We start from the raw sequence: 26,192 nt of genomic DNA, 5'->3' as shown, positions 1-26,192 counted from the left end.
GAGTCCGCATCAGATTGAATTGCAGCTGAAAAAATATTTTTTTTTTGTTAGGGATCATTTAATAGACACCAATATGAATATGATTATTTCCTTGATATGTTTTATATTTTAAAAACTAATTAAAGAATAGAGACAGGAGCACACTCAACCTTATTACACATTCTCCTCTATAAGTTTCACCTTTTGGGTGAGTCTTCTTCTTTGCCTACAGGTTCTGGTCGTTCACCCAGTGGTGGAGCACTGATGTGACCCCGGAGGCGGTCATTCTCTCGTGCAATATCGGCTGCATTTTGGATGACCAGGCTGTCATAAGCACGCATACCCAAGTCCTCAGCTCCCTGCAGAAACCGCTGGACGGTACACTGCTCCTGCTGCCGAGATGTGAGCCTGTGACGTGCACACTGTCTGGCCAACCAACCACGCACCACTGAATCACACATGCACACGATTAAGTAAACATATTAGCTCGGTGACAGACCACATACAGTCTCTGATGTGTTCACTTTACCTTTCTGACAGATAATAATCTTCCTGTGCAGTTGATGGCAGCGGTCATTAAGGTGATCAGCTTGCCAGTATCTCAAGAAAACCTTACTGTTCCCTATCTGAGCAAAAGAATGAGAGAGGAAGAGAGATAGGTAATCACATAAGCTCTGTTCCAAATCTATTTAGCTGCCTACTTCCTATATTCATGGGGAAATTAAGATTTTTGCTGCATGTTCAATTTACTTGAAATCAGCTAAAGCAACACAACTACTGTATACATTTAATTTAATTTTGAACAACCCACTTAAATATGACAAATTCAAATTTACTTAACCCATTATTTGTAAATAGTTGCATTAACTGAAACCGCATGGACAGATTTTTACAGCATGCTTTAAACTGAACTGAACTGGACTGTGAGAGAAAATTTAAAAATTTGAAATTTAGTGCAATTTTATGCATTTTTGAAAGGAACAACCTGCTTTTGTTTAATGCTCAGTTATTTTGTCTGTTCATTTAAAAGTGTTTCTGAAGTTTTTGTGGTTAGGTTGCAGGATGGTTTAGATGGTGTTAGTCAGTTCATTCAATGAACAAAACTGCTAATGTCAGTGCTGCAGCACTGTATTTATTCAATTTGTTAATTTATTAAGTTGTGCATTTTACTTAATTCCATTTTTGACATTAACTTAAAATATTTCATTTTGCAGAAAAATGTGAAAGAAATTTAATTAAACTAAATCTATACTTATTAGTGTAAATGGAATAGAAGTTTAATATTAAGATCAAGTATCTTCACATCAGGAACCTATGATGCCTTAAAATCCTGTCTCTGTAATCCGTGCTCAATATTTTTGGAACAACACCTCTCGGTCCCTTCATGAACATTTTCCTAGAGCTCTGTAGATGTATTTGGTAACTCACCTGCCAGCCCTGAAGTTTACAATGCTGCAGAATGTGGCGGCACTTCTCCTCTGTGGATGCTTTCTTCCTGTCGGTGAGGATGGTGTCCACCAGCTCTCTGTATCTGCACCACAAACCCACATAACATTCACGGTCATCCACATATTCAACTGCAGAGGAACTCTATGAACCCCTTACTGCTGCATTAAAGCATGATGATCACTAATGCCTGAACGGGAATGTTGTCTGCAGGAACCATTAGGACCACCACTTCCTGTTGGCCTTGCTTAGCGGGGCTTCGATTTTCAAATGCAATAACCATCTAAGACTGATGTTAAACTACAAAAGACAATGCTCAATCAGCTCCATTCCTTTTTGCAACTCAAGGGTCAAAGAGTTTCTGAGTCCGGATGACTTCTCAGCATCTGCTGCGGAGGCTGTTGGCAAGGCAACCAATCACAGAGAAAGGTCAAACTTGGACAGCTTTGCAGCATTGTTCTGGAGGAGAAGGATCAAGCATCTGTGGCAGAAGAGGGTAAGCTGTCGACACACCCCTCAAACATGTGTGTGTGTGTGTTTGCGCATTTGGATTATGCATTATGAACATCTGGCACGAGGGAACGGTGTTTAATAATCAACTATACTAAAGGAATTCACAAAGGAAGAACTCAAGCATACGTGATGCATGCAAATATCTTCGTAAAACAATTTATTTTCTATCTTGAATTTAATCAGTTGCTTTTCAGTTTTAGGTTCAGAACATGAATGTACATTTACTGATCGTTTTGTTCATAAAAATCGAGGTCTATACTATACTTAATTCAGACTATCTATCTATCTATCTATCTATCTAGATATCTATGTATATATATATATATATTTTTTTTTATTCTCTTTACCAATATGTTTGTTCCCTGGGAATTGAACCCACAACCTTTTGCACTGCTAACACAATGCTCTACCACTAAGCCACAGGAACACAGACTCTATTCAAGTTACTTTAAATAATGTTTGTAAAATTGTGTGCTATTGCAAGGGTGATGCATTAGTATGATGATATTAAAGTTTTAACTCTTATATAGATTACACATTTGCGAAGAGAGAGTGCTATTACTCACTATGTCTCACTAAAGTATTCATGATAACTGTTAGTTTTAAAAATTAAATACTGATATGTTACTTCTACAAAAACAAAAATAGCAAGTAATCCAGTGGCATTACTATATGGTTGACACTCCAACATAGCAGTTGGCAGAACTGAACCTTAAAGATGTGATCACATTTACTTTTGCAGGTGAAATCACTACACTACACAATACCATTTAATTTATTTATTTTAAATTTTTTTGCCTACCAAATTTTTCCTACATTTTGTGAATGTGACTGTATCATAACACAGGTTGCCACCCCCAAAATTTCTTTAGATGTACTGTTATTGTGAAGTATTTTACCCATGCTAATAGTGTAGTGAAAATGTGATATTGTGACACCTATTTTTAATAGATACGCTATTTATCATATGTGAATGGCATACATCTGTACACTTTTACTGATATTTCAACAGAAATCTTTAGTTGCCTCATTCTCATGTTTTCGCAAAACAATCTGCATTTATGATATGCATTTCAAATATTTCACAAATTTGGTATTTAATTTTGCCTTCCTATTAACACTATTTAACATGTGGAGAATATTTTTTTGCAGACAGCTGCATAATGGGCCATTAATGTGTCATGCCCATGATTTGTGATGCAAGCAATCTTAGTGGGAGGGCGAAAATTGACGTCCCAACTTTCAATAAATTAATAAATGATTTGTATAATTCCCTGGTCATGTGACACGTGGTGAACAGATGGGAGGGTGGGATTGTAGGGATGTAGTGTAATGGGGGCTTCTCCATGAGCTCAGGCAAACACTTGCTTTAGTCTTAAGCCAAATTAACTTCCGAAGTGATTTACAGAAGCCTGGTGCTTCTGAACTTCCCCTAACCCTTCTTCTATGACCAAGACCTACTCGCTTCCCAAAGGAGTCATCAACCATGAAGGGAGCCAGGGGAAACCAAAGACCTCTTGTATATGAATATGAAAATTATCGATGTCTTCACTGTTTGTTGGGCCTTTGGGGATTGAGTCATATGAACTCAACAAGGTTAACTGCTTGGCCGTAAAGCTTCAAATTGGGATCATGGGAGGAGGGAGATCTACCTCAATATTCACAGTAAATAGCCACAATAAAACAGTGAGGATGACAACAGACCATCATCTCTTATTCTGAGCATCATTATGGTGATGAGAACCACTGAAGGCATTTCTGCTGTCAGGAAAAAAGCAGGGACTGTGCTTGTGTATGAACATGCATATTAACGCATAAATCAAAGTGCTCTACCTCTCAAATACTAGAGCTGGACGTACTAGAAAAAGAAGGAGAAGGTACAGAGAGAGCCTTAAGTAAATCAGTGTATTGTTGCAGGACTTCCTGTTCCAAACTGTTACACATTAAGCCTCTCACTAAGTTAAATATAAATAAATATATATATAACGCGTGTTTGTGAAAAACAAATAAACCAGATGAAAGGCAAGGCAGAGCCAGTTAGTGGTTTATGTTTTGAGGATCTTCAGACTGAGAAGAAATGTAGCATTTGGACCAATTAGGCACACGACTGTGTTATATTTAACTAACGCCCACTCATCTAACCAAAAGGGTCTATTGACCCTTACACCAAAATGCAACTATCACCTCAAAAAATGCAGAACAGGCCTCTGGTTCCATAGCAACTAAAGGCACACTCTCTGATGACACTTGGTTTATGTGGCAAAGCAACTCTTGACTCAAGTCTTTCAATAACAGACACATAATACACATACACATTTTTTTTTTTTTGAATGAACACAAATATCCTTCAGGGCATTGTGTATGCTGTTACTGTTCTTGTATATTGTCTTTTGTGTAGTGTGCATGTTTTATGCATGCTTATGATAGATACACTTTGAGCTGATTCGCTACCAAAGTTTGCACATGCAAACGGCAATATGATATCTGATGTATGCATTATGATGTATATTGCAGGTATTCATCGAAATAACTATATATTTTTGTGCATTTTGTGCACAAAAATAATAAAGGGCATACATTTAAAATGTATTAATATATTAATAATAATCATAATATTTTTTACTGTATTTTGATCAAATAAATGAACCCTTGGAGAGAATAAGAAACTTAGCAAAACTGTTGGTCAAAATGTACGGACCCCAAACGTTTTGAACTTTAAAACATTAATGAGATAAATAACTTCTAAATGTTTCACAGGAACATCTCATTCAAGTTTATTTCTTGTAAAACAAAATACAACAATAATAATAATAAGAAGAAGAATTTTATATATTTATATGATAAAAAATAAATAAAAAATAAAAATCTAAATGGTGTCACTACAAACCTGTGTGCATTTATTTCTTTGGAAAATAAAATATCATTTTGGACAAGGTTTTTTTTTTTAGCCACTGGGTCATTCAGTTTAATTTAGGATCCCACTGAATGGACAAACATGGACAAAAACAAATTTTGTCATAAAAAAAACAAAAAAACATTTTGTGCTCCTAAAAATAAAGAAAATCATGCAGGTTTGAACAAAAAGGAAATTAAATGAGGATGAGTAACTGATGACAGAATGTTTATTTTGGGGTGAACTATCCCTTTAAGAAATTCTTCAGCCCTTCACTGCCTCCTCATTTTGATTCCCATCTAATTAAACCCTGTACTCTGACTCAGATCCATGCATTTGTTTCCGAGTCTGTGTGTGCTGTGGTGTCTGATACAGTGAGGATGCTGCATTGCGTTTAAAGATGGATGAGTAGTTTGTCCCGAGGCTTGAGCTAAACCGTGATAAATAAGCCTGTCATATGCATTAGTGCTGGGCCAGAGACTACTGCACACCTCAGGCTACACACCACACTTCATTCATAAAGACCAAGAAGCTAGCATGATGACAGAGAAGGAGAACACAGCACACAAAGAATCAAATCATCCAAGAACGTCTCGATCACACGTCACATGTATATAAAAACCAACATCCATTCAGAAATATAATAACTTTCCCTTCACCCTCGCACATGATTATGAATGGCTTGATGGAGAAGCTGGAGGTTGTGAATGGGTTCTTTGTGACTTGCTGCCTCTTTTCTGCCTCGGGAAGTCAAGGCGTCTTTGGAAGAGACGTGCTGGATGAAGGGTACACATGACTCCACATCATGAGCTAAAACAAAGCAGCATTTATCCAAGGCCTCAAGTCAACAGAAAATCAACACACACGTGCACTCAGACAAAGACTGGCACATGGTGCGAGAAAAAGGAAAATAGTTTGTAGCGATTTGTGCACCGTTTGCTCTGGCCAGTGCCACACACACACACACACACACACACACACACACATAAACATACACACATTCTTTTGAATGTTGTTCTTTGATAATCAAAAATGTTTCTTGAGCATCAAATCAACATATGAGAATGATTTCTGAAAGATCGTGACGCTGACAAACATTTGTAGAAAACAGTGTGTAAAACATTTTCTTTTATAATTTAGTTTATTTTCAGATTTAAATAAATAAATTATTTTTTTTAGTATATTTTTTACATAATTTGTTCTCGCAAAAAAATGCTCTCCAAACATTGCAACAATGTCTGTTCCTCTGAAAGACAGATGCTTTCAGATTTAGCCTTGTGTTTGAGCCGGTGAATCAACGCTCACATTTTTACAAAACACAATGTGGATGGGGCATGAATAAGCAAGTAAGATAAACAATCAGATTCTGTTTTAGGACATGCATTCCGCATATTTTGATCCAGACAAATGAGAGCACACGAAAGCACAAATAAACAAGCTTGTACAGCTCTTGCCGCACACACAAAGACGGATACGAACAGCTTGAATGTCAAAAAGCAAAACACATGCAATGCTGACAGCGTGCCCCCCACGAAAGGCCATGAAAATTGACCTCCGTATCAGACAACCTCCTGCTCAAAAAGCCCAAAATTTCCATCACAATCACCCGGCCTTCGTCTGCCTGCAGCCTCTCACCCTGTCTGGCCTGCCGCAGCTTTATTGTGATGCTAACACACACTCACACGAAAAAATAACAAACCATGCACATGGCACCATGTCACCGGTGCGCTCACAGAAAAACTCAGCACATCATGGAAATGTGAGAATGGATGCCAAAGAATAACCAAAATATTGGAAAAGCATGTGTCACACAGAGACCATTTGCTTCGGCAAAGTTGATAAAGGTTTGACTTTATGCAAATGAGCAGGTGACACGGCGCCTATTAATAGTAAAGAGGACAACGGCACTAAAATAACCGCTCTCAAAAATAGCAATGTTATAGATCATGAGATTTCATTTCATGTAGTCAAAACAATATTCACTATCACTGGAGAATCTGAGCTATTTTATCTCATCTAAACACAAATGTCACAAATGTCTGGGTCATTTAATCCAGAGTCAACACAAGCCGCTGTCTAGGAGCCGAAATGTTCTGTGAGGATAAAGTGTCCATAGTCCCTCTCTCTGTCTTTGTCTTACGCTCTCTCTTTCTGAAAGATTGATGATGTTTACAGCCGGCCGGCTAGTGGAAACTCACAGTGTCATGTGACCAGCAGTGTCCCGATTCATTATCGCACTGGAATGTTACCGTAATCCTTTTATCCTTTACAGAGCGAGAGAGAAAGAGCAGCATGTGATCTAATCAAAGCACACTGAATTATGCTGCGCAGAAAAACAGCGGGGAAGGAGATTGGAAAATTAGACACTAATGTAAAACTAAAATGATAAAACAGTGAGAAAGACACTCAGGACAGCAATGAGGAAAAGCTCAAGGGGCCTGTTCACACACACTATACACACACTTCTGAAAATAACTAAGGCTATACTACACTGAAAACTAAATTTGAAAACTAAACAACAAACAAAACTAATAACCTCTCTGTGAACTCCGGACAAAAGTTACGTTTATGACAGAGGAATGAAAAGAGAGGAAAAAGTGTCAGAGATGGAGTGGGAACTTCACGGGCTTCTCCAGTGCTAAATAAAGCCTGGTTTGTGCAAAGAGCGGGAACGGCCTATTCTATGGGTGTCAGTATGACACGGAGACGAGGCACTGTGTTCCTGAGGAAGATGAACACAGAGTCACGCTTGAACCCTTGCCTGACAGAAGGAACAGCCTGCTCCTCTTTCATTTCCACTCACTCTGTTATCTCCTCCTTTCACATTCTGAAAAGCTCGGGGAAGATTTCTTGAAATTACATCCTGTCCCCTTCCACAATACAATGTCCAATATTTCTCGTTGATCCTTTATTCCATTTCTCTGTCTTCCAGTCACATGAAGTTGAGCAGAGATCGGGGAGACCCGTCCGAGAGCACTTCATCGTCTCCAAAACTGCCCCATTATCACCCCATCAGGAAAACGGCCACTCAAAAAAAAAAACGGTTCCCAGTGAGGCCTATGACCATTAATCATAGTGTGAAACCAGCGTCACACCCTAGACGTTGCTCTCAGCACCTACACACACACACATGGGGTATACACTTTCTGCCTAACCTCAGCTGAACTGAAAGTCCATCTCGAGCGTATAGCGCAGACAGATTGAGTCAGGCAGACACATATCAGCGTCTGAGAAAAGGCACTTAGGATTTATGCCCTGCAGGAATCCCGCTTTACCTCATTTGACCTGGCGGGAGAAATGGATTGAAAAACCTCTTGTGCTGAGTGTATAGAAACATAAATATATGTCCACAGAGAAACAGAGTTTAACAGATGGCTTCACCTCAGTTAGACTCTACTTAATACATATAGCATATAGGTCCTTCTGGGAAACATGTCACGCCACTAGGACAGGGGTGTCAAACTCAATTCCTGGACGGCTTGAGGCCTTATAGATCTCAAACAAGCCTGACGGACTACATTAGTTGAATCAGCTGTTTCAAACAGAGTTAAATCTGAACACTGCAGTGCTCCAGTCGTCCAGTAATTGAGTTCGACACCCCTGTACTAGGATATGAACTGCTTGATTTAAAAACTGACACTAGGAAACGTAAGACCCACTGCTCTACATCTGAATAATGTCTATGAAAGCAAAGCTTCAGTGTCATATGATCCTTCAGAAATCATTCAAATATACTGATTTGCTGTTTAAGAGACATTTATCCTACCGCCCCCAGACTTTTTAATCAGTAGTGAATATTTATGTTTATTTATGTAAGAGTTCTAATTTAAATAACACAGGGTTTATTCGTTAAAACAGTAAAGGGATACCTATTTGTACCCCATCTAGTCATGGATTGTGCCTAACAGTGACAAATTGAATGGGTGAGAATCTCACCTGCACAGGAAGCTGGTGAAAGACAGGCGGACTGGGTATCCATAACGGATCAGGCGGACCATCTCCAGAACTCCCACGTACTGGAGCTGTGAGGACACGTGGAAGCTGTCAAAAACATCAGGCTTTCCGGCATTGTTGGGCCTGACACACTGAATAAAGTGAGGTGTACACGCTTGCAGCTTACTGGTGATCTCACACAGAGAGTTCTGGAATGAGAGAGAGCAGCAGGAAAAGACAGGTAAGACTGTTGTTTGCATAATGTTGCATTCAGATGTATCTCAACGACTCCCGTTTGCTTCCATTTCTGTAGCAACGTGAGTCATGGTACAACCTCCTCTCACCATGTGTCACCCAGACAGAACTTGTGTGTGGGGTTTTTATTTTTTATTGCAATATCTGCACAAAGAAACAGGGAGAAAACTTAAAGAAAACTGCAAAATGACAAAAAGCACCGTGAAAGAACCCTGTTGTGCGAAAGTTGTGCATGTTACTCACAGCATCAGAAAACTTGAGATGTTGAAATGCATTGTTAGTGTTTTTTTATTTTATACATTTTTTAGCAAATTTAAGGGTACAGTATACAAAGCGAGTGAGTGTTTTGCAGTAAAGAAATAAGGAAATGCATCACAAATGCAGACTCTTTCATGACCCAGAAAATGATAAAAATGTGTTGTCATCTCTTGCAGCAGAAGTTGTTCAATCTAAACACTGCATCTGTAACTGCATGAGAGAATAATATATGAGCTGTGAGTTTTCCACTGACATGTTGCAAGCTTTATTTAACATCACAATTCACAGCAAATGGTATACGTACTCCGAGATCTGCAAATGATTAGCCTATGTTTTGACGTAGTATAATATCGTAGTATCGTGCTACAGCACTCAATCTTTCAGCTGAAGTTCTGGCGCCTTTGTCGTATACTGTACAATGGCAAATGCAATCACAGCAGTGTTAACTCATAATCTGCATGTGCTTTTAAATGTTTCATTTACACGCTGGTCTGACCTGTGCTTTTTCTGAGCGCCGCATACACCCAAAGCGCACGCTAAAGCCTGTCAAACAGCGCCTGATTATTGAACTAAGTTATCTTTTGCGCTAATACTGTCAAAACACACAAGGTTTACATGTAGACTCAAGTTGGCTGTCTAAAATTAAAGTAAACAGTTGATAGAAAAAACGTATATGTGTCTGTTTATTAGATGCGTGCAGGTCTTAAAGGGACAGTAGGCCTATTAAACATGCAGCCTACTTTCATTACTGTCAAGGGATAGATCACCCTAAAATGTAATTTCTGTCATTATTTACTCCCTATCATGTTGTCCCAAACTTGTATTAATTTTTTTCTTGTGCTGAACACAAAAGCAGATATTTTGAAGAATGTGGGTTAGCAAACAGTTGTTGGTACACAATGAATTTGATAGGAGCAAGGAAATACCATGGAAGTCACTTTGGAGCAGCAACTGTTTGGTTTTCCACGTTCCCCAATATATAATTCATGTTCAGAAGAAGAAAGAAACTAATTCAGGTTTAAAACCACTTTTGAGTGAGTAAATGGTGGTATAAAAATGAAACACAATAGCCCCTTTCACACTGCCAGAAAATGTCCGGAACATTGCCGGATTACCTTCTGTGTGAACGCAAACACGTCCCATGATTGATTCTGGGATCAATCCCGGGTTGGGGACCTAGTAACATTACCGGGTTCAGTCCTGGAACGAGCTCTTTGTGAATAAAAGCCAGAACCAATGCTGTAAAGGGTGTGTCGTAGTCAGTGTTTGGAATAACGGCGTTTAAAAGAACGGTGTTAGGTAACGACGTAATTTTTTCAGTAACAGGGTAATCTAACTAATTACTTTTCCCATCGTTACAACGCCGCTAACGTTACTGCACGTTAAATGCGGTGCGTTACTATAGATTGATTTAATAAACTATGCAATCCGAACGCACCCCTGGGTCACACAGCGAGTAAGCAGGTGGGTTAATAACAAGATAAACGATTATGATTGGCTAAAGCAGAGTCATGTGTTTCATGGTAGCCAATCAGAGCCAGTGTTTTTACACACATGCCTGCAGCGGCAAACACACACACACACACGCAACAGCTACACAGAGATTCGCAGCAGCAGCAGAGATGGCGAGTCAGGAGCAATCCGATGAAAAGTTGGCATTTTCAAGGTGAAGATATAAGCACTACTTCAAATTCATTGTGGTCAAAGGCAAGAACGTGCATGTAATGTGTACATGTAATGTGTGACACGCATCTACAAAGCTAGTGGCCCAAAAACACCCTTTCTTACAAAGATAATACTTGAAGTGCAGGATAAAACTCTTGCTGTCTGCTGACGTGCAATAAATATCGAAAGTTATGTACGAACCCAGTCCGCCTGTCTACCCATTTCAACTGACTTGTGAAAACTGAAAAAAAAAAAAAGTACAAATTCTCTGACATGTAGCAATTTTTTTTTTTTTTTTACAGTAACACAAATAGTTACTTTCCCTGGTAACGAGTTACTTTTATTATAGAGTAATTCAGTTACTAATGCAGTTACTTTTTGGAACAAGTAGTGAATAACTATAACTAATTACTTTTTTAAAGTAACGTTCTCAACACTGGTCGTAGTGATGACGCACATTATAGTGCGACTCTTTTTCCAGGAGTTTTGAATGCTGATAATCGATCATCGCTGATAATGAAAAAACATATGTGCTAACTGTAATGAAGCAGAGATCAGTTAGCTCCTCACTATCCACACTGAAGCTGAGATCGTTTGCCAGTTTAAGTGAAAGTTAATGTGCCTAGAGTTTTTGACTCGTACATTATACGTCACATCCTGATGTTACGTATCATTACAGGGCCTTTACGGGTTGTGTGTGAACACACGCACAGATTCCCAGAAATCAATGGCAGTGTGAATGAATCAAAATCTGATGACCCGGGAACAATTGCCAGGGCACATTACCCGTCTATTATCCGGAATCTCAGCGTGAAAGGGTCTTTTGACAATTGACATACAGTGGACAGAATTTTACGGTAATAAAACAACAAACAAAGAGAAACTCACTCACTGCTCGAGACTGAAGAAATTTAATACAGTTGCTTTAGGAATCAGTTTATATAGTGTTTTATTTTTATATTTGTTCATTCAATTTATTGAATGCTCCTGCTAAATACACCTATTGTACCTGAAAATAAAGCACTGTTTGCACATTAATAAACAGTAAAGTACATTATTAAAAAAGATCCTCTTTAGCCTAAATATCTGCCATTCTTTTCTTTGTTAACTTGAAAAGCTGTCTTTATAATAGGGAAATTAGTTTGGCTGTAATGCCCAGACAACTTGCAAAATAGTAAAACCAACATGACAAAGAATTGTGATAAAATTGTGAATCGTGATTTTCCACAAAAAAAAAAAAAATTATATATATATATATATATATATATATATATATATATAGTGATATGATATACACTACAGGGGGAAAAAAACCTGATTTATTAATAAAGTCATGTGAATATGGTTGACTTGCATCGTCAGTTTACTTAAGGTCATGTTAAAGGGGAAAACTGGTTATTTTAATAAGCTGATATTTGTGAGCTATCAGCTGGTGTTCATGTAAATGTGCTCATTGAGTTACTAGCATGGAGACCTGGAGGGAAACGTTTATAGAACAGCAGCACATGTCTGTCAATACAGCTCCCGAGGTATTTCAATCAACAAATAAACAGTGAGAAATTCTGAAACAGGCGAGACAAGTGATTTAACAAGATCAAATTCAATGTACAACTTTGATCAGATTTGATCTTAAGCATTTCTATTAAAGAGAGACATAACATAAAAACTATTCATTTTTATTCCATCTCAAGTCAGTTGTTATTGTTGCTGTTCTATGGAGTGAGTTTTGGTTCTTTATTACATGCGAGAAAATAAAAGATCTGAGAGAAAAAAAAAAGTTTGAGAGAAAAAGTTATCACACTGATAGCAAAAAAGCATTTCATGAGAGAAAAAAGAATATTTGAGAGAAAAAGTTTTCATGCCAATAGCAAAAAATAATAATATTTGAGACTAAAAAAAGTTTTGAGATAAAGTATTTTGTCATAGAACATTAAAAAAATATACATTTGAAATTTTTAAAATTATTTCTGAGAAAAAAAATCTCTCTCAAAATACTTTGAAAAAAACTCTCAAATATATATGTTTTGCTATCAGTGTGAAAATATTTTCTCTAAAAAAAAAAAGTGTTTCTCTCGAAACGCTTTTCTTTGCTCTTGATGCAATTTCTTGCTCTCGTGTCAGGATTTTGCTTTCACTGTGAGAATTGTGTCATGGGCGGGGCCACGTTCCTATTGGCCAGTCGGGTGAGCATCGTCTTGTCTTGGGAGTCGAACTGAATCATTACACCATTGTTCGGTTCACCTGCATAGATGCCGGCCGCCTCTGCCTTATGGCTAGTTAAGTTGAGCAGTGAGCACGGACACTCCAATGTTTGGGTAAGATGATGACACACAGCTGGCTGAGCAAGTTCAGTATCACTGAAGATTAAACATTAAAAAATAGCACTCATATTCATGAATGAACGTGCATTATATTATTTGCTTGCTAATCGCTAGTAAAGCTAACCAGCCATCATGCTAGGTAAACTTGCAAACTCACCTGGTTTATACTATGTTTAAATCAAATGCCAAATTAATGTTTTGATTTAGATAGTTTCACGCCTTATTTAGTGAGTAGTGAGCTAGTTTCTACCTTTGCACTTGCTAGCCTCAAAGCACCTGAAGAGTAACTGCTTGTTCTTACAACCTCCCGCACAACTTTCAACTAACGCTAGTATGCATGGAAGGTGGCAACCCTACAACTAGCTAACGTTAGACAGTGATTGACATACCGTTTGAAAGATTTAAAAGAAAAATAATTACCATGACAGTACAGGCACAAACATATTTGTGGGTTGCTAATGTAAGAGTTAGTCCTAGACCTGCAATTTACCTTGTCAGCTCTAGACCTAAGCTAGATGGTAAAAAATATTTAGAATAAGCCCCGTGTAGCTTAGTTTGCGAGCTATACATGCAGTGTAGCTAAACATGTGCAACAACCATACAAAGACTATTTTAAACAAAACTAGGTGGGACACTTTCAAACGGTATATCAATCACTGCTCACTACTCACTAAATAAGGCGTGAAACTATCTAAATCAAAACATTAATTTGGCATTTGATTTAAACATAGTATAAACCAGGTGAGTTTGCAAGTTTACCTAGCATGATGGCTGGTTAGCTTTACTAGCAATTAGCAAGCAAATAATATAATATTCATTCATGAATATGAGTGCTATTTTTTAATGTTTAATCTTCAGTGATACTGAACTTGCTCAGCCAGCTGTGTGTCATCATCTTACCCAAACATTGGAGTGTCCGTGCTCACTGCTCAACTTAACTAGCCATAAGGCAGAGGCGGCCGGCATCTATGCAGGTGAACCGAACAATGGTGTAATGATTCAGTTCGACTCCCAAGACAAGACGATGCTCACCCGACTGGCCAATAGGAACGTGGCCCCGCCCATGACACAATTCTCACAGTGAAAGCAAAATCCTGACACGAGAGCAAGAAATTGCATCAAGAGCAAAGAAAAGCGTTTCGAGAGAAACACTTTTTTTTTTTTTGAGAAAATATTTTCACACTGATAGCAAAAAATATTTATTTGAGAGTTTTTTTTTCAAAGTATTTTGAGAGAGATTTTTTTCTCAGAAGTAATTTAAAAAATTTCAAATGTATATTTTTTTATGTTCTATGAGAAAATACTTTCTCTCAAAACTTTTTTAGTCTCAAATATTATTATTTTTTGCTATTGGCATGAAAACTTTTTCTCTCAAATATTCTTTTTTCTCTCATGAAATGTTTTTTTGCTATCAGTGTGATAACTTTTTCTCTCAAACTTTTTTTTTTTCTCTCAGATCTTTTATTTTCTCGCATGTAATAAAGACACATTTCTAACTCCATACTGTTCTATCTCCTTTTCTTTTTCGACTTTGAAACAGTATGTTGCCACCTTATGGACAAACTCATTAGTGCAAAATAAATTTAAAGCACACATGCAGAGCATACATTTACGTCACATGAAGAGTGCGAATATCATAGCAAATGTGTAAAAAGCAACAAATTAATAAACAAAAAATGCCAGTGAACAATGCGTGGAAATCTTCCGAGGTTTCTGCGGAGCTCTGCACATGCAGACTCCACGTGGGCGTACTTTACTTACGAGGCACAAGCAGAAAAGAGCTGCCTCTGAATGATGATGTCATAGGCCAAGGAGCCTGTGCTGAGTCAGCACGGACGGCAATGATCCTGCCATCGTCATGTGACATTTTTACTGATGCCAGCCGACAGAAAAGAGATGAGGAAAGTCGGCGCCACAGGCTGTAACACATACAATCAGCCATTCAAAGGAATAAATGAAAAAAGCTGTCAATTATGGCTGTTCCATTTTTCCGTGAGGGCAAACGCTAATGAAAAACACAGACTAGATGTTATTTATTATTGCTGAGGGATTTCACATCTCTTCTACCGCTCTTGTCTGGGAGCTATTAAGGCGTAGATAAATAACGTGTGTTTTAGTGAGCGCTGTGCATTGAATGCGCTTTTGTGATATAATCAGCCCTGAACAGAGAGGACAAAAGTGGAATACTGTTGGCTCTTCTTATGAACCCCTTACATCTCGTTGTGCAGAACACGGGGTATGAAATCAGGTCATGCAGTGTAGAACGTGTAAAAATAAGCACATAGTGTACATACGTGTATCTGCATTCCACTCGCATGAGAATGAGGTCAAGATGAAAGCAAGAGCACGTCTGCATGTGCGCAAGAACGTGACGCTACACCTAAAGCCTAATGTTCAAACCTCAAACACATGGGCATTTAAGACGTCATCCTGGCAGGTCTATAATGTTTAGCTGTCAGGCAGCTTTTTGGTTCTGTGAGCCTACAGGCTTGAAGAGATCCAGTGCTGCTGGAAACAAGGAGTCAAATCCACAGTGCAAAACGAGCATCTGGATGGGCCGGGCCGGGTCAGCTCAGCTCAGCTCAGGTTTGGGATCTGGAATTGGTTTTAATGTGAACTTACCCTAAGCTGCACTGCCACAGTGACAGGTCCACAACGCTCCAGTCTCTGCAGGAAGGACATCGCTCCCTTCTTCTTCAGGAACTGCAGAGGCACAAAAAAAAAAAAGAAAAAAAGAAGAGTACACTGTTAGTCTGTTAATATAAAAAATACTAAATAAATAAGTAAAACAGTAATAATAATAATAAATCTAGATTTTAGTTTTGTTCGTTATATATATATATATATATATATATATACACTTGTAATTTATTTATTTTTACCCCTCTGGCATCTAACTAAAAGTAATTTTTGTTTAACTCTGTAAATCCTCACCAAAAATTAAATAAATATATTTAAAAAATAATAATAACTAAATGACAATTTTGAGTATTAGGCTTATATTTGATACACGTATGGTTCATATGATATATTGAGAATATGGACCTAAAAAAAAAACAAAAAAAACAAACAACGCTAAATGTTTGACAAGAAGGTCCAGATATTTTGTCGTATCAACTATTTTGTTTTATAATCAATAATTTTTGTCAAATGTTCTGCTTGTGTTCATTCTTTACATTAAATGCCACTTAATTTCATTTTTTTGCTTACACGATGACATACATTTGTTTTAAGAATGGCTTCAGTGTTTGCGAGGCTTCTATGTGTCAGGACTAGAGAAGGGAACGAGGAGATGCGCTCTAGATGTGACTATTCATCTTCATGCCCTTTTAAGATGATGTTGGCATGGCAACAGAGTTGTACAGGAGCTATGAATGAATCATGCAAAGCGCAAACAAACACAAACACACAGTAATATACACCCAGATTTCTGCATTTTCACCTGAAAGGGAAATACTGACACTATTTCTGTTAAAGGTTGACTGTGTCTATCCGTTTCTTTTGTCTTCAGGTTACAACACAAAGCAGCACAGGTCATCCTGACACAGGGGTTTCTGCAGGATTTTTAAGCTCAAATTTAAGACTTTTTAAGACCTTTTTTTAAGACCTGAACACATAATATTAATACTATATGAGCAGGGTAGGGCAATGCCTTTAGGACCATATAAAGTACCATTAAATACCATAATATTACTATAAAAAGCATAATTTACAGTTTAGATACAAGTTTTCACAAAAACAACAGAATTGATCTTTGCAATGCAGAGGGAACACAGAAGCTGCATTAGAAGAGTCATTCACATGCATTTACACACTGTTTAATGCAGCTCAGAGGGACAGGGGATACCTGAACTTGCAGTTACAAATTTTCACATGTCAAAAAATTATTTTTCTGTGTTTTTCGCATCCATAAAAACCATAGATTGTATAAAAACGCATTTTGAGAGACGTTTTGACAACTCAGAGCCACCGTAAAACTGCTGGGAATGGTGGTGAATGGATCACCAGTGCTCAGATACCTACAATTATACATACAAATATTATTGTATCAAAAATACTACAAATTTTATTATATCACAGCTATAATTATAGCACACCAAGTCCCTGTAAACTGTGTGTGAGTGTGTGTGTTTGCGCGTGTGTGTGTGCGTCCAGTCTCTGTTCAGGATCAATTGAGTCACGGAAATTGGTGGTCTTCTTTTTAACATGTGGCTCCAGTATCGCTAGCAAAACATCAAACTGATCCACTGACATCCTGAAGTAAACTTTGAATCGGTCTGGTTAATCCCGCAGCTCCTTGATACGGAGGTGGAGCGCTCCTTCCTCTCTACGCGATCGCAGGAGTGGATGGACCCAATATTTCCTCTATCTTTTTCTCTTTTTAAGAAGAGAAAGGACAAAAAAAAATAATAATTCTCACTACTTGAAGACGACATTTTGTATTGGTTTGCGTTTTTTAGTTTTTTTTTTTCGTGACGCACTCATTAATATGCATCGGACTCCGTGTGAAAGGTCTCTGTGCGTGACTAATTTTTCCGATAACGAATACGAAAAAACGCATGCGAAATGACAATGCAATGACCTTTAAGTTTAATCGTCAAATTCAGCCATGTTGTAATTCTGGTCTTTCTGTCCCCAAATTTAAGACCTCTTGAAATCATAAATTAAGACTTTCTTGTTTAATTTAAGCTAAATTTGATACAACTAAATTTAAGACCACACAGAAACCCTGTGATAATCCTGATACAGTACACTCTGTACTCGGTGACAGCACATGATATCGCTGCCGGTGTGACTATAGTATAAATAGATGCCGGGAGAACATGTCATCCTGAATCTCTACATGGACTGCATTCAAGCCATTGGTGGAACTAACTAACACGCTACATGTAAACGCTATTCTTTGTTATATTTTTTCTGTCAAAATAACGCAATCATTTAGAATTATTCAGCTTTTAAAAATAAGCAGAAGATATGCCGGTTTCTCCGGTAGTGGGCGGATCTAGTGCGCAAACAGCAATTTCATTGGCTGACACTCATCTATTACCATTCCTGTTTTGTTTTCAGCAAATCAGCTCGAGCGAACGCCGATAACGTGATTAATATTCATGAACCCAGCAGATAACAGAAGCAGTATTTTTTTTTATAATAACTACTGTTATTTATGACCAACAATATCTTAAACACCACCATCAGTCCTAAGTTTATGCATTCGTTCATGGTTACCAAGTTGTAGTTCTAATCACTAGTTCTATGATGAATAGTGATTAATTATAATGATTTCATAATGTGATGTTAAGAGTGTACATTCATTTGTTATTTAAGAAGCTATGCCATTTTATAAAGATAATCTGATTTGGTGGAATCTTGTGTGTAAAATAATAGCTATATCGGTCTGTCGAGCAGGGGAAAATCAGTTGAAGTTTACTTCACTTCACAACATTCAGTCACATGATTTGTGCTACAAATATATTTATTCCTCTGAAATACAATTTATATACAAGCCTCACACACTTTAATGCCCTTTGAATGAAACAAATACGCTCCCTTCAAACTGGAATCTTGGCAGAATATGCTTTAAAGTCCACTTCGCAAGGCACAGAGCAAACATCTGAAGTGATAAGAGATACATCCAAAATGTGCAGAGCAGTAGTGCACGAGGACTGGAATTGAGAACCACTAATCTAATGGATCTAGGTCACTACTACCAAAGCAGTTCATTAGTGGTGGTCAGTAACGGAGTAGCTTTACTTCGTTACTGTACTTACAATTATTAAAGTAGGCTATCTTTACATTACTGGAGTAGTTTTATTTTAAGTAACTTTTACTGTTACTTCAGTACATTTCATAAAACATATCATTACTCTTTATAATATATCACATGCTCCGAAATGCAGAAGAGGAGTCTTTTCAATGAGCCCTTCAAATCGGATCGCACCAAATGATTCGTTTATGAACTAGAATGATCCAATTGCAGTTGTTTTAGAGTCGACAACTAGTTATTTTGGGAAAATCCCAGGTATTGTGAGAAGCAGGATTATAAAAAAAAAAAAAGTGCTAATATAAAATTAAATTAAGTAGCCTATATAAAATTGCTAAATCTATATTTCTGGACTTTTTTTTTTACTTAATTACATATAAAACGTAGTACTTTTGTACTTACACTTGAGTAAAATTGAAAAAGGAGTACTTTTACTTGAGTAATATTTTATTATGCATATCTGTACTTTTAATATAAGTACTTGATTTGTGTACTTCATCCACCACTGACTAAAGGTGACTCAGGAACTGGAAAGTTACAGACATCACAGTTCGACTATGTAATCATTGTGCACTTTTAACCCTAGAGGTAATCTGTTCTGGGAAATAACACATAGTAAGTCACTCTAGATTAAACTGATTGGGTGGAATCGTGTGTGTGTGTGTGTGTGTGTGTGTGTAAAATGTTATATTGGTCTGAGTAAAAAAAAAAAGGTGGTGATTTAATGATAGTTCACCTATGATAGTGTGTCTGAGTCTTGATTCTTTTGACTCATACAGCTTTCAGTCTCTGTTTTTGTCAGGTTTGTTTCATGAATCGAATGTTCAGTAGAACCGCATAATAACAGGCCAGAATAAGTATGTTGTTGCATTTTTACATAAATGTATCTTTTAAGCTAAATAACGAACATTATTTCACCCATATTTTGATATTTTATTGAAGCATTAAAGGAGACAATTTACAGTACTTGCATTTAATATGCTTATATATAGATATATATAGCTGGTTTTACAATCTTCTTTTTTTTTTTTTCTTTCCTAGTGTCATATGAAAGCAATTAAATGTAATATAATGTTGTTTTAAAAGCAAAAGTAGTTCAAACTGTGCAGTGTAAAAAGGGAAAATTAGTTTTTTCTTAGTCAAATAACTGTTCTGGTGGGAAAAAAAGGCCAGACACTGATGACACGGCTCACTCATTTAGCTACTCAGTAGGAAAGAAAATGATTAAATTTCGCAGCAAACTGCTGCTTTAAATCAAAATCTCTTCGGGGTGCCCTGATTCCCAGAAAACACTGCAACCACACCAAATCTTCTCATTTTCAGGACACACAACAAAAGAAAGAAAAATAAAATCTGGTGCAACTTTTTGATCCGATTTCTCTCATCAAATGGCAAACCAAACCAAACAAACCACTCATTTGTGCTTTTCTGTTTCAAGCCACAGCAGGATCTCATCTTGTTACTTCATATTACTGTCCCAATCACTCCATGGGAACAGAACTACTGCTTATGTAAGAGGGTAAAACCAGGGTATGTGGGTAACCAGGGGCTCATGTACTGGGTGTCTTACATAAGACTGAGCCAATCTCTCTCTCTCTCTCTCTCACTCTCTCTCTCTCTCTCTCTCTCACACACACAAACACAAACACACACACACACACACACACCACAACACTGACCTGAATACAGACAGAAGAGAAGGAAAGGAGAGATGGCATATATGATTAAAAGACAGAGAAAGGAACTGATAAAGGAAAGAGAGAATGGAAGTGATAGTCAAATGTGACTTATAAAAGTCAAGTGTGAATCTCAAGAACATGTACAGTGTCGGTAATATTTAACCTCAGAATCATAAGAAATAAATACAATTATATTTTTCACAAAAAAAAAAAAAAAAAAATATTTTGAATCATAATGACCATTTGCACTATTGCAATAGATTTATAAACTGTGGAAATTCAACTTAAAATGGTCTAATATATTACAGAACTACACAGTGATACATTTTCCATATTTTCCAATAACCCAGTGAATTCATCTTCATCTCATCTGTCTGTGACTTAATGGATGCAAAATATATTTTTTAACAACTCAGTCAGGGTAAAAAATAGTTGTGCTGGATTTTCACTATTAACAAAAGATTCAAAACAGCAATACTACATGGTGAAAAAAAAGACATTGTAGCCATCAATTAAGATTTACGATTTTTTCCCCCACGACTTATTAATTTACAGCCATGTTTTATTAATTTGTTCCTGCATTTTAAGTCAATCCTGGCCATGTTGTACTAATTTGTTTCCTTTAGGTAAACTGAATTAAAACAAAACTAAAATAGCTAATTAGTACAACATGACCTCGACTGACCTAAAACAAGGGACTAAATTAATAAAACTTGGCCATAAATTCATAAAGGAATTAAACAAAGGTACATATTAAGTTATTGAAAAAATTCCTAATTTTTGGCCACGTTTGCATGATTGAGTTTAACACAACAAAAGAGTGATGATCAGGTCAACACAGAGAAGTATAGAAATTCTACATTAATTTAAAAAAAACGGACACGGAAAACGGTATCGGATTGGATCAGTATCGGCAGATACTCAGACTTTTCAGTATCGGATCGTATCGGATCGTTTCTGAAAATGGTATGTTACATCCCTTGTATTTATACACTTTAAGACAAAATTGCAAAGCCAATAAAAAGAATCCCTATTTATTATATACACACACAAATATAAATACACGCTTAGAATCTAATTTTAACATTTTACAAAACATTTAGATCAATTTTGGATCCTCAGCTGATCAGCGTTTTTTTGTGAGATTTACACTAGAAGTCATCTCAGATCTGTGACAGAGAGATACTGGAAAAAGAAACGGTGAGAATGAAATTGACTTCATATCACTGAAATACAAACGGAGTAGGAGAGAAACACAGACTGAGAGGAGAAAAGGGAGGAGGGTGATTGAGAAACGCCGCAGAGATAGAGCTGTGTGACGCATAAGTGTGTGTTTGTGACTGGTGTGACGCAGTCTGTTAAAGCCCTGTGTTTTCTCTGAATGGGATATCTGGCTGTGGAAAGCTGGTCAATGGACAGAATGTATTTATGGTAACAGTGTCTAGGTCAATTTCCAGCGCAGACTCGATAAGCTAAAAATACTACAGCTTGTGAAAAGGCACGGTTTGCTCTGGCTGCTCCGGTCATGTTTGCAGCAGAGTCATGTGGTGTATAATCGTCACCGTATGCGTTTATAGAGGACTGTGAAGCCACACTGAGTTAACACCAAAGCTGAAACAGTGGAGTGAGGAAGCCCATGTGCGTAACCAAAACCATGCATCCAAGTCCAAGTACTGGATATTCCTATTGTTGCTTATTACAAGGATATTTTTTAAAGTCAAGCAATTCACATCAAATCCTGTGCTGACTTTTCTCCATTCTCTCAATAAATAATTATGGTTTTAGTTACAATAAAAATAAAATATGTTGTTACGAAGAAAAACTACACAAACAAATATATAAATATACAATTATTACATAAATAAATGTGTTAATTTTTTTATTGATTTCATTAGGCTGTGAAGGTTCCAGCATTACAATAAAAATAAAACAAAGAAATAAATATATAAATATCATTATGATTTTTTTTATTTTTATTAGAATTTAATGCATTTTTAATATTATTATAAAATTGTGTATTTAGTTTATAATATATTTTAATATATATATATAAAGGTTATTTAAATAGAAATATAAATAATTATAATTATGATAAAAATGTATTAGTAAATATTTATTTAAATAAATAAACAAACAAGTAAACACTTTATTAAAAAGTAAAAATAAACACTTTATTTTAAGGACCAATTCTCAATACTAACTAGCTGCTTATAAGCATGCATATTACGATCATATTTGCTGTTTATTAGTACTTATACAGCACATATTAATGTCTTATTCTGCATGACCATATTTTAGATCCCTTAATCCACCCCAATCCTAAACTTAACAACACCCTTACTAACTATTAATAATCAGCAATTTAGGAGTTTTTTCAGGGAAAACTATTTTTAATATGTGTTCCCTATTCTAAAGTGTTGCCAACTATTCTAGTATAATAACACAAAAAAATAATCCGGTTAAAATGAAACTGTTGCCAACAGGCTGTGAAGGTTCACTATTGTATTTAGGTACCTTGTTCAGTTCCACATATTTTTTGGCATCTCTGGCAGGATTTAGCGTAGTGCTCTTGTTAAGCAAAGTGCCTTTGGACCCTCGGAGATTCAGCCGCTGGTGATGAGGAACCAATGAGCCCGTCTGAGTCAGCTTACACTGGAACATTTGATGGATGAGCACGTTCTCACTTGCTGCTCAGGGAGGAAGAGAGAGATGGAGAGAGAAAATAAACACAAGTCTATACACGTTTGGAGCTTAATTACGCCAGGCACCAGAGCTAATCGTCTTCCCTCGTTTTCATCATCCCCTACAAACAACAACATAACAGCACCCCGTTCAAATCTCTATGTGAGCACATGCTCCTGCATCGTGTTGACCTCTGACCTGCCAAACATGGGGAGAGGAGGAGGTGTATAGAGTGAGGGAGAATGCTAAAACTTACATAACATAGTTAAAGTAAAATGTGCATGGGCATTTACAAGCCATTTAAAATTGAAGAAAAGAGAGGGAAAGAGGGAAAACTCCAGCGAACTAACTCTCCTCACACGTCCATTAACCAGTGGGAATTTTAATTTTGTTTGATGGGAGCTACAGTTACCATGGTGAGCTTGTTGCCCATATAGAGGTTAACTAGAACACAACACTCCCAATCCTTACTTTTCATAACAAACAAGATGTTTTGGGGAAGAACATCCTTGTTCTTGTCCAGTGAGCCGGTCAGGTCATAGGTCACCTGCAATAGAGGACACACAAACACACGCGAGTTCAGCGCTAAGAATAGCCCTCACTCTCAGCATGACAAAGCGTGTTGACTCTCTGGAGGGCTTCTCGGAAGTGTGTGACTGTGGGTTTGTGTTTGTGTGTGAGGCTCTGGTTGAGCACATGACCGTGATCTCAGCATGTGCATGTTTGAACTCGCAGTTTCCCGTAACCCACCTTGCCGGCATAGTGAGTGACGGTAAATGATGGCCCCTGGTCTTTGGGTGGGGGGTTCCCGTTGCCATCCTTGGTTGTGAGTGAGATGATGTCTATACCAGAGGAATCCAGCTGTATCTGCAGTCGCTTATAAAGGTTGACTTCACATGGCCTGAGGGACTGACTCTCCTCATCAATGATGCACAGCACACCCTGAGGCTTCTGTAACACACACACACACACACACACACACACAGTTATGCTGTGTACAGTAGGATGGTCAATTTCACTCGCACACACAAACATGCTGGACAACAGTAAATTATAGTATTCAGAAGGGGTGTAATGGATCTTTGTAAAAAAAAAAAAAAAAAAAAAAAAAAAAATTAATAATCGAATAATTAATAATCTCCACCTACAGTAAATCTGACAAAGCACCTGTAATAGAGCTTTTTATTTTTATTTTAGTATTTTTTTAAGTAACGTGTAAAACAAACAGAGTTCAGCTAATGTATGTTTCTGTCGATATATACACATTCTGTCTTCCCAATACATTTCAACAAGAGCGATAAAAAAAAAATCAACCAATCATTCTTTGTACACTTTGTTCAATGTGGATGCCATATGCTGGAATATGACCAGTCATTAATGCCGTCATCAGCACCCAGGTGTTGACAAACCCACGTTTGCTCTCAGGTCTCAGCCTGCAAACATTGAGTTCTCTTTCAAGTCTTGTGCTTGAATAGACAAATTCAGAAAAAACTAATTGTTTTGACATGCCTGTCTTGGTGAGTATCATAGCAGACATAGTTGGCTGAACATACAGGATCAGGGTACTGGATTTTAAAGTGACAGTGCTTTCTTAATGTTAAACAACAAAATACAAGAAAATCACTCATTGCGCTTGAATAGCATGAATAGCTTTTGTAACTTTAAAAAAGATTAATGTTTTATTTATACAGTCAAATATGCAATGTTATTTTACATTTGATTACTTTATATTCAATTTCTGTTCCTAAAAACAAATGTTAGACTTACCTAAAAAACCTGAAAAGCACTGTTAATTTTATTTTGAATCTTTATTTGTTTTTGTCTGTGCTGTTGCTTGTAGTTAGATTATTTGTACATGTTTTCTTTATTTTTATGATTTATTTGTCGCTACTTTTCTCTTAATATTATCAGTCCATCAAAAGAAATAGGCCTACATAAATAAGAACTGTATGGAAATATTGAATATCCCTTGAAAAGCATGATGATACTGCCATGCATTTTTTTTTTTTTTTTTTTTTTTTACACAATACTACATTAAATTGGGTAGCTGACTCTGATCTTGTAGTGGGCACATCCTGTGGCATGACATCATGTGCATAATTTACTATTATATCGTTTCTTTATAATACTTAAGAATTAGTATGCAGATTCTATATTCATATTATTTGAGCAATTATAATTCTATTTCATGTCTATAAAATAAATACAATTTCACACTGCAGGACTGTTTAAAAAATTTTTTTTTTAAATGAAATAAATAATAGTATTAATGGCCAAATCAAAACCAAGCAAAAAAAAAAAAAAAAAAAAAAAAAAAAAAAAATCAAATGAAAACAAAATAAAACGATAATAAATAAGCATGACAAAGAAATACTGACTGAAAAAAAAAAAGTTGTACACTGTTTCCAAGTACCATTATATTTCCATTTTATACCTTGACATCATCTAATACAATTGTGTATTTTTTTAATTGTGTATACAGTTTATATATATATATAAACTGTTTATCAGTAAAGGACATATACAGGTGCTGGTCATATAATTAGAATATCATCAAAAAGTTGTTTATTTCTTTCAGTTTTGATGATTATAACTAAAAACTAAGGAAAATCCCAAATTCAGTATTTCAGAAAATTAGGATATTGTGATAAGGTTCGATCTTGAAGACACCTGGTGCCACACTCTAATCAGCTAATTAACTCAAAACACCTGCAAAGCCTTTAAATGGTCTCTTAGTTTAGTTCTGTAGGCTACACAATCATGCAGAAGACTGCTGACTTGACAGTTGTTCAAAAGATGACCATTGA

At 36.7% G+C, this 26,192-nt stretch overlaps 1 pseudogene; it reads right to left on the bottom strand.

Moving 5' to 3' along the window:
- The window catches only part of LOC113075596 (unconventional myosin-XVI-like), a 48,750-nt pseudogene that overhangs the window by 10,356 nt on the left and 12,202 nt on the right, over positions 1-26,192 (bottom strand).

The sequence above is a fragment of the Carassius auratus genome, unplaced genomic scaffold (assembly GCF_003368295.1).
Source record: "Carassius auratus strain Wakin unplaced genomic scaffold, ASM336829v1 scaf_tig00017226, whole genome shotgun sequence".
In the NCBI taxonomy this organism is placed as follows: domain Eukaryota; kingdom Metazoa; phylum Chordata; class Actinopteri; order Cypriniformes; family Cyprinidae; genus Carassius; species Carassius auratus.
The sequence above is the reverse complement of the archived record's forward strand: the minus strand, read 5'-3'. Positions and strand labels throughout refer to the sequence as shown.